The 16221-nt window shown below is 40.8% G+C and overlaps 1 protein-coding gene across 2 annotated transcripts in view; it reads right to left on the minus strand.

Annotated features, from left to right (window-relative positions):
- The window catches only part of rnf216 (ring finger protein 216), a 206596-nt gene extending 190600 nt beyond the window's left edge, over positions 1 to 15996 (minus strand). For both annotated transcript variants that reach the window (XM_072268673.1, XM_072268674.1), the window contains exon 1: positions 15770 to 15996. The gene's annotated coding sequence lies outside the window, so the exon portion shown is untranslated. The remainder of the gene's footprint in view (positions 1 to 15769) is intronic.
- Between the last annotated feature and the right edge of the window lie 225 nt (positions 15997 to 16221).

Below are 16221 nucleotides of genomic sequence, written 5' to 3' on the forward strand. Positions count from 1 at the left end.
CAGTGTGACAGGTTGCAGCCACAGTGTCTGAAGGGGCAGTTGCTGTGGTTCTGGTCGCACTTTAGCCCCCGCGCTCCTTATATCCGGGCACCCAGTATGGAAGGTGGCGAGTTGCAAGGAGGATCTACTGGTGGACTTTCTCTTGGACATGGCCAAGATGGCCATTCACAGGTTTAGACAGATCATCCTTCTTCCAAGGATATGTTCATGCCCAGATGTCCTTGGAGAGGGAGAATGCAGTCACAATGGGTCAGTGGGGGATTTCCAGGAGGGGTGGGACCCCAGGGAATTGACTGGGTCAATATCACAAATGACCTGACTTGGTCCAACCAAGCAGAGTTCACTGCCAAGAAGGCCCACCAGCACCTTTACTTCCTGAGAAAACTAAAGAAATTTGGCCTGTCCCCTAAAACCCTCACTAATTTTTATAGATGCACCCTAGAAAGCATTCTTCTAGGGTGCATCACAACCTGTTATGGAAGTTGTCCTGTCCAAGACTGAAAGAAGCTGCAGAAGATCGTGAACACAGCACAGTACATCACACAAACCAATCTTCCATCCTTCGACTCACTTTACACCGCATGCTGTCGGAGCAGTGCTGCCAGGATAATCAAGGACACAACCCACCCAGCCAACACACTTTTCATCCGTCTTCCCTCCAGGAGAAGGCTCAGGAGCTTGAAGTCTCATATGGCCAGATTTGGGAACAGCTTCTTTCCAACTGTGATAAGACTGCTGAACGGATCCTGACCTCCCAGATCTGGGCTGTACCCTCCAAATATCCGGATCTGCATCTTGGTTTTTTTTGCATTACCTTACTTTCCATTTTTCTATTTTCTATTTATGATTTATAATTTAAATTTTTAATATTTACTATCGATTTGTAATCCAGGGAGTGGGAAGCGCAGAATCAAATATTGCTATGATGATTGTACGTTCTAGTATCAATTGTTTGGCGACAATAAAGGGTATAAAGTTTTATAGATAGTGAACAAATTCAAATTAAAATATGATACTGTCTTGTAAACACTTAACATTTGTACTTTCTATTTTGTGTAAATAAACTTCTATAGTTTTGTAAAAATAAGTCAGACTTTGTGTCCATTGTTGCACTAGTGCAGTGAAATGACTCAGAAGATTGTAATTCTTCACCATTAACCTTATCAGATTTGTCCACAGGCCTAAAATCCTCCTCTTCAAAAATCGCCACACTGAAATGTCTTTAGAATGAACATTTCTCTCCAAATTTCTACTACATTGGTAGACTTAGTTTGCTGCCATAGTCAGTAAGGGGAAGTTGGGAGAGGCAACTCGGGAGGGAGAGGCTGACGTCACAGCCCAAGCTGGGCGAGTCTATTCATTGCTCGAAAAACGCACTTCACGCTCAACAGCCTGCTGTCCTCTCCTCCATGCAATACAGCGCTCACCAATTATCAACAGCCTCCCCTATATTGCGTCAAAAACTGAGAATGGACTCAAGCAAATAAGCATGGTCTTACTACGCACTGCCACACTGGGCTGAGAGACCTCGAACAAGATTGGTAACAGGGCTATTTGGTCACCGCCCACCAACTCGAGCACTAGCATCTTTTGTTGCACAAAGTTTTAAAAATGTTGTTGTTTTTTTTTAAATCATGATCTCTCGCGGAACCCCTAGTGGCCTCTGATAGAACTCCAGAGTTCCATAGAACCCCACTTGAGAAACCCTGTTCTAGGGCTTCAGTTTAAAAGTACCTTTGGTGTTGGTCATTATGTGAAAGTCAGCAAAGTAGGAGGCTGGGAACTTTGTCCAAATAACATGTCATAATTGGCAAGAGAATGCAGTATTTAGTGTGCATCGCTTCAGCACCTGTTTCAGGTTTGGCCTGGTGCTATCATCAAGCAAGGATATCTAACCAGGGAGTAGCAGTGAATGATGCCCAGAATTGGGGAGCATATTTCCAGTCATTGGCCTCCTTTCAGTGCTAAAATCAGGCATACCATCCATGATTGAGGTAGGGGTGGTGGACAAGCGACTTCATACAGGCATTTACTACAAACCCACCAACTCTCATAGCTACTTAACACCTCTCCCTTCCTGTCTCTTGCAAGTATACCATTCCTTTTTCTAAAGATTCTCTGACTCCATCTTCATGATGAGGGCTTCTGCCTCAAGATATCCAAGATACATTCCTTTGTCAGTGAACAGAGCATATTCTTCCCCCCCCTCCCCACAAACTACACCTCCATTTTTCAAACTACTGTTCCTATACCTCCTCCACTCAGACAGAACAAGGAGAGTATTCCTTTGTTTCTAATCTTTTGCACCCCCCCCCCCCCAGCCTCCACATCATTCTTCAACACTTCTTGTAGCTATAATGCAATCCTACCCTTTTCTGCCTTCTACAGGGACTGCTCTGTCTCCTCCTCCCCCCATGACTCCCTGGTTCACTCATCCCTCCCCAGGCACTTTTCCTCCAAATTGTAGGGGTTATAATACCTATCCCTACACCTCCTCCTTCACCACATACACAGCCCTTGAACATGAAGACATTCACAAGTCCCTCCTTCAAACATCTCTATTGCATTACGGGTTTTAGGTGTGGTTTGCTCTGCACCAATGAGACAAAGTGCAGGTTGTACAATCAGTTTGCCAACTACCTGCACTGTCTCCCATCATTATCTTAAACCCCCCGCCCCCCCCCCCCCCCAGTTGCATGTCATTTTGGTTCTCCTCCCCACCTCATAGCTTTGGCATTCTCCAGGATGAGATCAAATGTAGCCAAGAGGAACAACACCTCATACTGCCGAAGTAGCCTGCAACTCAATGGTATGAACACAGAATGACCCATTTCCAAATGACCAGATCCCCAGTTGTCCTTCTCTTTCTCACGTACAACCTTCTTTTCAAGCTGACTAGAAATGTCATTTTCAGTATATCATTGCAGCATTTCTTCTCAATAAATCAAATTTTGAGCAAGCTGGGCATAAACAGTGTGTTTGGAGAAGATATAATTCACAAATTATACCTAGTTCAAAGGACTTGATTATCAAGAACCAATGCCTCAACATTAATAACAATAGCTTCAACAGGGATGTTGACATTAATGCTGCAGTTGTCCCAAATGACGCAGATATCTTTCTGCTCACTGTGGAGATGGGGAGTTCTGGAAAGGAGCTGTTACCGTAGATCTTGCCTCTCTAAACCCCTATGGTAGATGTTAATAAATCGAGCAGCTTTCACATCTACAGAGTATATGAACAAAGTCTTCATTGTAGACCTAGGTCTTGGAGTTCTTTGGTCCCAATCAACAAGAATACATCTCCTCTTGCAAATCTCTCAGTCAACATTAACATTTTCGGAAATGTAGCTACCAGATAGCTTGACTGTGCATCAGTGCTACTTTATGGTGGATCAGGCTAATAGAACATCTCAGATTTCTCAACATTAACCAAGAAACTTGCACTAAAGAATCACACTCAAAAGGAACTGACCTTCAAATTACAACCTGGTCACACTGGAGCACAGCCATCAAAATGCCAAGCATCAGTTATAGATGCTTTTGGAAATTCCAGTCTTCATAAAGACAATGGAGTTAAAAAGGCACCCATACTTCCTATATTGGAAGCTGACTTTAATGAGTGAAGAGTCATTTAGCTATACCAACCCCGCTTGCTTGAATTATTTCTATGTCCTGCTATGCCTGATTATTTAAGTACTTTAAAAGATGTCCTTTATATATTGTTACTGTTCCTGCCTCCATCACTTCTACCAATTACTCTTTGCATGGAAAAAAAAATCCTCTATCTGCACCTTTTAATTTTATATATCTTTCACATCACCACTCAACTTCCCTTGCTCCAGGGAAAACAGACCCAGCCTATCACATTTCCCCATAATTGAAAGCCCTCCAATCAAGTAATATCCACTGTCAATCTTTTCTAGACCAACTCTAGCTCAACTATATCCATCCTATTGCGTGGACAAAAATATGAGGAATTCGGTTAGGAAAATAACACAATCTTATTGGACTTCTTCAGATGACATGCCCCTTTTCATGCCATTACAAAGATAAGTGGTATTAGATTATTGTGAAGATATTATTGAAGAACAGCAAACCTGGTCAGCACATTTTGGAGGGTTTTGCAATTAATGGGGTCACAGGTTTTCATTAATTTTTTTTAAAAATCAATGAAGGCCACATACACATTCAGATCATTGCAAATGACATTCCACATCAAGTCCCTTCAAGTCAGTGACTGAAAGAATCATCAAGTTCTCTGCATTTGTACAACAGACATCAAAGAACAATTATGGACCAGATTAAAGATGGTCTTTCGCCCAGTATTTGCTGAGCTCATCAGCAACATCATCCATCCTAATTAAAATTGGTTTGAAGCGAATATATTGACATTCAGTATCTATTTGATTGAAAAATAGACCACTGTTAAAGCAAAATGACATCTCAGGTTGAAACTCAAATGAAAACCATGATACTAAAAATGAGCAATCAAGCTACAAAGGCTGCTTACACTCTGCTGTTTTGGTTGTACACTGACTCAAGGATAAAATCAACTCGTGAACATCTTTTAAAAAAAAAAAAAAAAAAAAAATGAAGACCATTCATTACTTGGAATCTGTCTGTTTCTCTGGATTTCTATGAACCTTTGAGACTAAATACATTGCACACTCCTTTGAATAAAGCAGACCACAAAGTCTTTGGTCAAAATCTGGCTCCTTGATCTTACAGCAATCTTGTCCTTCAGCATAACCATGCAGCGGAGTGGGAGCAAGAAAGGCCACAAGTCTTGCACTTTGACCATCATTCACAGAGACTAGTCTAGAGAAATGTGTGGGTGTGGTCAATGCAAATTAATATTTAATTCTAATAATCACCTGATCTAATAATTTGCTAATAATTTAATAATTTACTGAATGCTAATAGTAAATACAAAGCTGGGTCCATTCTGGGCCATATCAATTTAAAAGATTGTAGTTTTGATCCTAAGTTCTTCATAAAGTTTTCTCAAATGGAGCACAATATTCTCATTAAGACAAAGAATGGGGAGTGAAATCCAACCAGCAATTGATAGTCTGTGTTAGAAATGAACACAGTGGACTCCAGTTAATTGAGACACATCCAAATCCAGTACACTTTGGAACCAATTAAGAGGCTGCCCCAATTACCCAAATTCCATGGAAATAGTTTTAAAAAAATCTATTTAGAGATACAGTGGAGAACAGATCCTTCCAGCCCACCAACCCATGCTACTCAACAACTTATCAATTTTAATGCTAACCTAACCATAGGACAATTTACAATTACCAAATAGCCTACTAAGCAGTAGGTCTTAGGAATGTGGGAGGAAACCAGAGCACCCAGAGAAAACCCACATGCACATGGCAAGGAATGTTCAATGCTTATGGAAGACATCAGAATTGAACTCCAAACTTCACTACCAAGCTGCAATAGTGTCGTGCTTACCACTACACCACCATAGTGGAAATGCACAAGACAGGCAAACTACTGTTTAACTGAGTAACAATTACTTATTTAAGTGAAATACACAGAACAAATTAGAGCATTACCAACACTATAAAGATGTCTGTTAGTTCTTGCTAGTCATCAATAGAAGAATTCATTCAGTGCATGCTGCCGTGTTCTTCTGATTGTAAATGAACAAAAATCAGCGTAAACACCTAGTGCAGATAACGTACTGCCCTAATATAATGCTTTGATGATTGCATCCTCCAAATCCTCATTTCCATTGCAACATTCATGATGACTGTCAATGCCTTCAAATTCTTCATAGCTCCTAACCTGAAGTAGTGAAGCAGTTTCTTTTCACTCCCAGTCATTTCTGGCATCTGAGTGCTTGAAACTGCTGTGAGCACAGTTCTTCCTCCTTGTCTCTTGCCAACTATCTGGGACAAAAATCACTGGTTTTTGAACACAAACACATGCAAATGACACCAGTAAAACACTGTTCGCTCAAAGCAGTGTTGTGTCCAACTGCCACACAAGTGCACGCGACTAATGCTAGTTAGAAACTGTTCAGCAACAGTCTCCTAACCCAATTAAGCAGCAGTGTCCCAAATAAATGAAGAGAATCCCAGCTAGTTTCTTGATTTAGTTTTTAAAAGTGTCCCCCAAATAAGCAGCTGCCCAATTAACTGATGGCTCAGTTAAACAGAATCCACTGTATATATACACACTGTAAACTTTGGCTGTTGTGCAAGAAAACAATGGCATCTATGACAGATGAATAACTTATCAGTATTTACTGTACAATTGCACTGAACTGAATTACCAACAGCTAAGCAATCATGGAGACACATGCCTCAACGTAACCACTTCAAGAAAGACTAGAAAACTCAGTCTTTCAAGCTCACTTGCAAAATAAGTGTTCACAAATCCTTCACCTCCAGTAAATGTCACTTTCTATTCTGTCTCTCAACCAACATCCTCCTCTAAATAAACAATAACGACTAGAGAATTTAAGTAATAGCAATCTATGCATTACCAAACCAAACAACCATACAACTGGAAACAAGAGGAAAATCTGCAGGCTCATTAAAGACAGCTTCCAATATAGGAAACATGGGCACCTCTTTAGCTTTATTATCTTTATGAAGACTGGAATTTCCAAAATCATCCATAACTGATGCCTAGTATATTAATGACTCTGCTTCAGTGCGATCAGGTTGTAATCTGAAGGGCAGTTCCTCTTGGGTGTGATTCTCTAGTGCAGGTTTCTTGGTTAATGTTGAGCTCTGCAAATTAGGGAATTTTGCTCAACACTTACAACTTTCTAGACGCTCAGCCCTGTTGAAAGTCTTTAATCTGAAACATAATCCTCATTTCTCTATCCACCTGTTGAGCATTTCTAGCATTATGTTTATATTTTAGGTTCAGTTCTTGGGTCACTGGAGATGTGGATGAGATGGACAATAGTATGTCTCATCAACCTCAAAAGTTCTTCCAATTACTCACTACATTTCCAAGTACGAAAGTTAAACTGTAATGCAAAGTTGTGTAACAAAAATCATTACTTCATGGCTTTGATATTCTAACGTTTTACTCAAAGACTCATTAGGACAAAAACATCTTGGGGGTTTCAGCATAGCTTAACTAACAGTATCTTCCAGATTGATACCTGGGATCGGTGATTTTTATTAAGAGAAAGCACTGAAGAGTGAACCCATACTCTCTTAAAATAGATAGATACTTTATTGATCCCAAAGGAAATTAATGTCACAGTAGCATTACAAGTGCACAGATATAAATATTAAAAGAGAAGTAGAAAGAATAAAAAATAAGTTACCACAAACAGTCTGACGGGGGGGGGGGGGGGGTCATCACTTCCCCGACTATAGGTTAACTCATTATACAGCCTACTGGCCAAGGGTAAGAATGACCTCATACAGTGCTCTTTGGAGCAGCACAGTTGTCTTCATCTGTTACCAAATATGTTCCTCTCTTGCAGTCAAGGTGGCATGCAGAGGGTGAGAAACATTGTCCAGAATTGCCAGGATTTTCCAGAAGATCCTTTGCTCTACCACAGCCTCCAATGTCTAGCTTAATTCCTACAACAGAGCCAGACTTTCTAATCAGTTTATTGAGCCTGTTGTCATCACCCACGATGATGCCATTGCCCCAGCACACCACCACACAACCACACACAAGACACTCCAAAGGACCTCAGTCTCCTCAGGAAGTAGAGGTGACTAGCCCTTCCTGTACACAGCCTCTTTGTTGGTGTTAGACTCAAATCTGTCATCCAAGTGTAACCCCAGGCACTTTAGGTCCTCATCACATCCACGTCCTCCATAACAATAGTAACAGGGAGCAGTGCAGGCCTAGTCTTCCTGAAGTCCATTACCATCTCCTTTGTCTCACTAATGTTGAACTGCAGATGATTCAGCTTGCACTATTTGACATAGTGCAGGGCCCTGCATTCATCCTCAGTCCTCCCTTTATACACACACACACAACTATTGCTTAGTCAGAGAATTTCTTCAGGATGACATGACTCAGTGTTGTATCTGAAGTCTGAGGTAAACAGGGTAAACTATAACATAGATACCGTTTCCTCTCACAAGAGAATCTAGAAGGAGATATGCTCAAAAAAAAAAAAAATCACCTATTTAGTAATGAGAGAATGAGTGTATTTTTCCCTTTTAGAAGGCTGTAAATCTTTGGAATTATCTTTTCAGAGAGCTGTGGATGACAGATTCATCATGAAGAAAGAATGAGATCAGAAGATTCTTGGGCACTGATGTACTCAAAGGCTATTGAGACAGGTTAGTTAAGTACAACAGACCAGCTATGTTCTTATTGAAAGTTAGAGCAAATTTGACTGGCCATGTGGCCTAGGCTTGCGCTGTTCCTAATCTAGCACTAAAATTTACTAGTCTTTGCCCGTCATTTCAAGAAGACCACTGAACTACTATAACATATAGTTTGAAAATTTCACATCCTGGAGAAACAGCTTTATTGAAAATAAAAACAATGCATTTGACATTGCAGTGTTCACAGAGCTGCGCAATTAGCCTGCAGACGTTTCATCACCAGTCGAGATGACATCCTCAGCGCGCAGTTGTTGGTTTGTCAAGCTCGGTGAACACCACATCACACACCCCAATCAGAGCTACCAATATTCAACACCATCCTAAATAATGACACACCAGGAGGATGGGAGAAGCTAGGGGTGGGTGAAGTGGATACAAAAAAAAATTTTTAATGCTTTTCTCATACTCTTGAGCATTGAGTTTTTAAAAGTCTGTAATTGTATAAATATAGCTGGATCACTGTAGGTAAATAACAATGCTGACAGCCCCTACCAGACAAGCTCACGGTCAAAGACAAATAATTCTTTCAAAGTTAGTATCAACCAGAAATGTGGCCACAGCAATGAAACTGAAAAGAGTGGCTAGGTGCTTTAATTATAAAGTAGTAGAAGCTGTTTTTCAGGAAGGGTGGGGTAGCATTGTTTTCAAATATACTCATCTGAAAGAGGAGTAAATCAACCTTCTCAGTCAGTTGGGGTCAAAGGTGACTTGTTTCTGTCCAGTTTCTTCTATGATAACTACTGCGAGATCTACACTCTCTGGAGGTATTGCATGTGAGGGTATGCGGATAGATCCAGTTCCATTCCAATATACCCACCATAAAAATGCCCAGTGCCTTTCTGGATGCTCCTTCTCCATTTTAAACAGTGGCTACCCAGGGATTTTCCTGAATCAGTAAGGATTCCGCATTTTATGGAGACTGATAGAGAAAATGCTTCAAGGATACTATCTCCTGGTAATCCTCTACCATTGCAGGGCATGGACTGCACATTCCACAGCACGATAATTATACTATTATATGGTTATAGGATGATGTTAATAGATTATGTTATGATATACTATTACGTGGCACTCCTCCGTAAGGAGTCTTGATATGTCCTCCTCATAGAACGCTTGGGATTCCCCCCGCCCCCCCTCCATGTGCTCCAGTTTCCTCCCAAGAGGTACCGGGTAGGTTAACTGATTACTCTAAGATGTCCCATGATTTGATTAGACTATTATTGGCTTGTCTAAATCATCATACGATTTGAGAACTGACTTGGACCCATCCGAAAGTCACAAGAAAATCATGCACAGAATACAGTGATGAATTTACTGGCAAGACAAAATTAAATCCCAGTCTGAAAAGTGGAAGGCTTTAGCAAGACTTTCAAAACATTTATTCTCTGAAATAAACTACAGTAAAGAAGTCATGGTTAGGGGAACAGCAAGAAGCAACAGATAGTGCAGAGGAGCTAGAAAACAGCATTTATTGAGACAGGAAGAGTGGAATCATCATTGGCAAAAATCACAGTACACAATTGATTCACTGATTGTACAGAATTCCTGCTCTGGAAAGTTCAGGATCGTCTCCTGAAACCAAGACAGATAATGCATTGGAGAACTGAGCAAATAATGCATGAATAAGCCATTTTCTTTCCAGGATCAAGGTAGTAGATGATAACACCCATCTGTTAACTTCGATGGGCACAACCACTTACCTATATCATGTCTTTCACTACAGGTTATACACCACCTTTAAAAAGTGAGATTTGACTCTAGCATTTCTATATTATAACAGCAGCTATTCTTCAAGAACATTTGCAAAACTATGGCCGCATGAGAAATGTGCTTTAGACCAATGTCTAATCACTTTTTGGCAATTTAGAGATCTGGCAGAAAACGGTCAACCTTGAGAAAGGATAGGATAATTGCCACAATGAACAAGAAAATGTTACGTATTGAATGAAGTGTACAGATAATGCAATTACGTCAATGATACTGTACTAAACTGAAGAAAGTACAATGCCACCAGTCCTCTTCAGTACATCAATATATAGTTCATCAGGTCAAATATTTTGCTTTTACTCCTGCCAACATTACGAAGACTACTTAATTCTGGTGGTATTCTGCCTCTCCTAACAGGACCCACTCCTGAGACTTGAGTCCATTATGAAGGCTGACAGTTCAGTGTAGTAAGGAGCAAATGTTGCAACATCAGAGGTCACAAAGCACTACGTTAAGAATAACGCTCAACAGTTCTACAATTAAACTGAAAATAGTTTTTCCTGAATTCAAATAACATTTTTACATATCTTTTGATCACCTTTATTGAAATTATGCTGACAACCAAAAATGTCTTGAATATTTTAATCCACAATCCATTTTTTAAAAATTCACAATTTTAATGAAGGATTCTGTGCAGCAGGTAAACAAATTATAGCTCAAATTTTTCAAGTTAGCTCTTTCAAAGATAGAAGCAGTTCTTCTCATTTGGAGCCAACACAAATTTGAATGCATTTTATTTCCTAATTTCCTGCAAAACCCAAACCGCACTCAATCATTACAACCCAAGACATGCAGGCTTCACTTTTGAACACTGCATGACACACAAGGGGCAACAGAAAACAACTCTGGTGCCCTTTTGTTTATTTGCTCTTTAAATTAATTTTCATTGTCATTAGTAGTAGTTCTGACTAGAAGCTTGCACAGATTTTTTTTTTAAAAAGTTGCATCAAGATTTTTTTCTATGCTGTTTAATGGGCAGGGATAGCGCATTATAGCAGACTACAATCTCCCCATTTTGATCATTTTCAGTTACCTAATAACTAAATTGGAGGTATTAAGATTAAAATACACTGTGATAATTGATTTCTGCACTTTTAAAGGGTGGGTCTCTTCTACATGGATATTTTGCTTTTAATCATCAATTATTCTGCTAGGTTACATTGAGATGCAGGTAACCCTCCCCCCGCCCCCCACATTACAGGGTCCATATCCTTACATATGCCTCGGCTATTCAGGAAGGTGCTGTCCAGATCCTTTTTGAATGTTGTGCATGTGGCTGCCTCCACCAACCAACTGACCAGTACATTCCAACTTTCAATTGCCCTCCCCATGGAAAACATAATTACCTTTTTTAAAAAAATTATTCGTTACTTGGCTGGCTGACAAAATTTAATTCCTTTTCACTGACCCACAAAAGAAGCTGCAGAGGGTTGTAAATTTAGTCAGCTTCTTCTTGGGTACTAGCGTACAAGGTACACAGAACATCTTCAAAGTGCGGTGTCTCAGAAAGGCAGCATCCATTATTAAGGATTTCCAGTACCCAGGCCATGCCCTTTTATCACTGTTACCATCAGGTAGGAGGTACAGAAGCCTGAAGGCACACACTCAGCGATTCAGGAACAGCTTCTTCCCCTCTGCCAATTCCTAAATGGACATTGAATCTTTGGACACTACCTCATTTTTTTAAAATATACAGTATTTCTGATTTTTGCACATTTTAAATATATTCAATATACATATACTGTCTAAAGTATACTGAATAAGATTTGTTTCTTCTATATTATATATTGAATTGAACTGCTGCTAAGTTGGCAAATTTCATGTCACATGCCAGTGCTAATAAACCCAATTCTGATTTCTGATTCTGCCTTCGCCTCTTAAATCCACTTTGAAATTATAGCCCAACATATCCCAATGGATATTGAGACACAAAGATTAGCACTTTATGGAAGGAGATACCTGTAATGAAACAAAGAGGTATTTGAAGATCAGTGGGGACAACTTTCAAAAAGCAGCAAGTCATTCAGCAAAAAGCAGTAGGTGACTTACCCAAATGACCACAAAATCTAAACAAGGGAATTATGATCCTTTTTTATGGTGGTTTTAGAGGAAGAAACATTAGAGCATTTAAAGTAGGCTTAAGCTCAACATAAACATTTCCCTAGAGTCAGTGAAAATAGAATTAAATTTTGTTAGCCATCCAAGTAGTGAATAATTTTTTTTTAAAAAAAAAGGTAGACATGATTTCCATGGAGAGGTTGGTTGGTGGAGGCAACCACATGCACAACATTCAAAAAGGATCTGGACAGCACCTACCTGAAGAGCCAAGGCATACAAGGATATGGACCCTGTAACGCGGGGGTTGCCTGCATCTCAATGTATCCTAGCATAATAATAGTTTCCCGTTCCAACATGCCAGTCTATGGCCTCCTCTACTGCCACAATGGGCCACACACGGGCTGGAGGAGCAACACCTTATATTACGCCAGGGTAGCCTCCCAGCTGATGGCATGAACATCGATTTCTCCAACTTCTGATAACTGCCCCCCCTTCACCATTCCCATTTCCCCCTCTCACCTCATCTCCTTACCTGCCCATCACTTCCCTCTTCCCTGGTCATCTACCCTCTCCTATCAGATTCTCTCTTCTCCAGCTCTCTCTTTTTCATCCATCAGCTTCCCCCCCTTAACTTCACCCCTCCCTCCCTCCCTCTCTCCCAGCTTTCACCTACCACCTTGTGCTGCTTGAGGTGTGTGGAGTCTGAGTAATGTTAATCCCCTTGCTAGGTGAGAATGTATGGGTAAATTCAGCAGCTATAGGCTCATCAGTTTAACCTCAATGGTGAAACTTTGAGAAATATCCATCTAGGCCAAGACTGATTTTTTTTTGCAGATAACTCAATGAAGGCTAAGCAGCATGATATGGCAAGCTCAAATAGCAATTAACCAATTTGACAATTTTTGATGAGATGATAGACAGAATGAATGACAGCAACATATCAATTGTGTGTGCTTGAACTACAAGGCAGCTTTTGATAAGGAGCCATATTAAAAGCTTATCAGCACAGAGCATAAAAGAAACAGATACCAAGAATAGTGGGTTATGGTAAAAGGCTGTTGCTTCATTTGCAGGATATTGAATAATAGCATTTCCCTAGACTCAATATCAAGAACAGTGATAATACTGTATTTGTATAAAACACAGACCTGGCCTCAACAAGAATACCCATATACAATTCTAGTCACCCAATTGCAGGAAGTATTCAAACTGGAGTGAGAGTCAAGCAAAGACTTAATGGAATGAAGGACTATTTCACAAGGCTTTGAAAGGCTAGGACTGTTTTCTTGGACTCAAAGGCTGAGGTGACAGAGTGGATCATTGAAAGCTGTCCCGTTGGTGGAAGGGTCAAGGGCTAAATGTCACAGGCAAGAAGAGAATAATGTAAACATGGTAGCAGCAAAGTCCCCTTCTGAGGGAGCACACTGGGTAAGTACATGGTGGAGAAAAAAAAATTACAACACTGCATTGAAAAGTCTGGTAGGTGGAACTAGAAGGCTGTACTGAGAGAGCTGGCAGCTGTTATCCATTACTACTCAGCCAACTCAGAAGAGATCAGGCACCGCTCCTATAATCTTTTGAACGTGTTGATTTACTTATCTGATAATAAATGGAGGGCAAACTTCTCTGCCCATTGTTAGGACTATTTCTGAAACTTTATTCTTCCAGATTATATCTACATTTTGATGGTAAATTGACAATGGTGTTTCAGTGTGATTTTTAGTTTGAAACTTATCCATTAAGAAGCACATCACCAAATGGTGGATACCTATCTATTTGTACATGGTTGCAAGAATCGTAATAATTTCTCAGAAGGTTTGTTAACAGTTCTGTGTTATACTGTGAATTCTCTGGCCTGACTGAGAAATAAGTGCTAAGACTTGGTGATTGAACTCAAAGAGCTGCAAATGGTTACAATAAAAGACTATAAACTAAATATATCATAGTCAATATATAATTAAATATATAATTGCCAGTCTATAGTTTTTCTACTTGGACAAATGCACAACTGGAGCTCAAGGGTATCAAACAGAGCACAACAGTATTAATATAGAGAAACAATCAGCCTCCAGGGAAAAATCTTTGTTTTCAAAAATATAGAATGCCTGGACTATATTGAACTGTTGTTCACCAAACCAATCCAGGTTACCTGCTTGTTTCACTGTCTGCTACGGAAAGAGACAAGTGTGGGGTTGAGTGCACAGATGATGAACCCCACAGGTGGCTGCAAGAGAGGGCCAGAGGAGCTCTGGGAAGCAGTGAGGGGACAGCAGATTGATTTATGGATGTTAGGATTGTTGCATATGAAGTTAAGCACCGTTGAGTTTCAACTCACTCAAATTTAAAAAGAATGAGAAGTGAGCTAACAGAAACTTGCAGAATTTTTACATAACAGGGTAGACACAGGGATAGTATTTCCCTTCAATGGAGTGTTGAGAATGGGGGGGGGGGTCAATCTTAAAATAAGCCAATGGCTATTCAGGACAGATGAAGTAAAACAAGAAGTGAATCTTCTGAATTCTTTACCCAAGAGGGTTGTCCAGCCTCAGTTAAAGATATTCAAGGGAAAGTTCTAACAGCTTCTTATATATTAAGGGAACTTAGAGAAGTGGAGTTGGTGCAAGAAAAAGGAGCCCAGCAAAAGACCAGATGTGATTTTATTTAACCACAGAATGAATAGGAAGCTGGCTAGCTACTCCTCCTATTTACATCCTTCAGGCAAAAGCCTACCAACATTCTAGAGGACAAGCAGCGGCCTTGAGACAGACTGAAATAGCAGCCAATGTAGATTGGGTGGCCATTGTTTTACAGACCTGATATTGTACTATAAGAAGTTCTTCCAAATTATAATTCCTTCACGATACTTCTTAGTTAACAAATATCCCCCTCTCCAATCAATTATTTGAGTGAAGATGGTGGATGGGTGGGGGGGGGGGGGAAATAGGTGGGTAGCCAAGATGATGGAAAGCAGAAGCCAAAGGAAACAAACAAAAAAGAAACAACAATAAAGAGAATTCAGGACAAGGAGACAGTAGCAAATTAAGTCACAGATTAAGGGCATGTTTGTGGTGAGAGGTTTGGGAGTTGGCAAAGTGTGAGAGGCTGAACCTCTGGTCAAATGATTCAAGGAACCTGGCTCCTTATCAACCTTGCTACCCCACAACCAGCATTTTTACTGAGAACGTTTTTTTGAGTGGTCAGATGTGATGTGTGGAGGAGAGGGGTGATTTCAGGGGCAGAGAATGCAGCGACATATATGCAGGAGAGGTCTGATGAGAGGGACAGGGACGAGGATAATACGTGCAAGGGTGTTGATTCGAAGATCGAGGGTACCAGTAGGATATGTGCAGGGCGAGGGCTGATTAGAGGGTTGGCGAAATGAGCAGGGGAGGGTTGATTAGAGCGACGGAGGTACAAGTAGGAAACGTACAAGAGGAAGTCTGATTAGAGGGGTAGCGGGGACAATAGTGGAGTGAGGGGATACATCTGGAAGCTGGTCCCTGTAAGTTAAGAGAGCGTGGCTGCCGACCCGCCTCGTTGCCAACTCTTCCAGATCGCACTCCCAGGCTGACAGTTCCCCACCCCCCCAAGAAGGGAAGGAGTTTCTCTCACCAACTCTCAGGGTGTTGAAGAGAGGCCGGATCCGGAGGCAGCAGCCACCGCCGTTCCTTCGCCTTTTCACTTTTCGCCGCACGTCGCAGATAGGTACAATCAAAAAGACACACCGTTCCAGAATCTCTACCGTATTCGCTCCCTATCCGCCCGCCGCCACCAAGCTCCGCTTTCCATCTCGCTCGACAGCTCAGGGCCCCAGTCTGTTCAAGCACGATCCTTTAAACAGGAACTGACGCACAGACGTAACCGCGCTCTTTGGCTGACATCAGACGCAAGCCGCTGAAAGATTCTGGGTTTTGTAGTCCCACGTTGAAACGTTCGAACTGGCGCATTATGTTCAAAAGTAAATTGTTTCAGTTCTCTTTCTACTTTCCTTTAGGCTGCTCTCCTAAGTAAGTGTAACAGGAGATGATGGATTTCAGTGAAAAGTAAAAATCTTTTTCAATGTG

Source organism: Mobula birostris, chromosome 9 (assembly GCF_030028105.1).
Source record: "Mobula birostris isolate sMobBir1 chromosome 9, sMobBir1.hap1, whole genome shotgun sequence".
NCBI lineage: Eukaryota > Metazoa > Chordata > Chondrichthyes > Myliobatiformes > Myliobatidae > Mobula > Mobula birostris.